This window comes from Orycteropus afer, unplaced genomic scaffold, assembly GCF_000298275.1.
Source record: "Orycteropus afer afer isolate SDZICR_OR568_19922 unplaced genomic scaffold, OryAfe1.0 scaffold00034, whole genome shotgun sequence".
Lineage (NCBI taxonomy): Eukaryota > Metazoa > Chordata > Mammalia > Tubulidentata > Orycteropodidae > Orycteropus > Orycteropus afer.
The window spans coordinates 18095325-18096186 of NW_006921621.1; positions in this window are offsets into that span (position 1 = coordinate 18095325).

The window sequence follows — 862 nt, forward strand, 5'->3', positions numbered from 1 at the left end:
TACGCTGGACAGGTTTCAGTGGAGCTTCCAAACTAAGACAGCCTATAGAGAAAGCTCTGATGATCTATGTCTGAAAATCAGCCAAGGAAAACCCTATGGATCAGAATATTGTCTGATGTTTTTTGTTTTTCAGCACTTTAAAGAGGTCTTTTGCAGCAGATTTGTCTGATACAGTCCTGGAAGATGAGTCCCCTAGGTTGGAAGGCACTCAAAATACACTGTGACCGAAACAATGGACTCAAGCATACCAATAATTGGGAGCTGGTAGAGGACTGGATAATGTTGCATCCAGTCACATGTGGGATCACCACGAATCAAAGACAACTCAAAAACAACAACATACATTGTTAGATACTGTTGAATTGACTCCGACTCTTAGCAACCCTACGTACAACAGAATTAAACACTGCCTGGTCATGTGCCATCCTCAGAATCTTTGCTATACTTGAGCCCATTACTGTAGCCACTGTGCCAGTCCATCTTCTTGAGAGTCTTGCCCTCTTTCACTGACCCTTTACTTTACCAAGCATGACATCCTTCTCCAGGAATGATCCCTTCTGACAACATGACCAAAGTAGGTGAGACGAAGTCTGGCCATTCTCACTTGCGAGGACCATCCCGGCTGCACTTCTTCCAGGACAGATTTGATAGTTCTTCTGGTGGTTCAAGGTACTTTCAGTATTCTTCGTCAACACCACAACTCAAAAGCATCAACTCTTCTTCAGTCTTCCTTATTTACTGCCTAGCTTTCACATGCATATGAGGCTATTGAAAATACCATGGCTTGGGTTGTTGTTGTTGTTGTTAAGTGCCGTCGAGTCGTTTCCGACTCATAGCGACCCCATGCACAGCAGAACGAAAC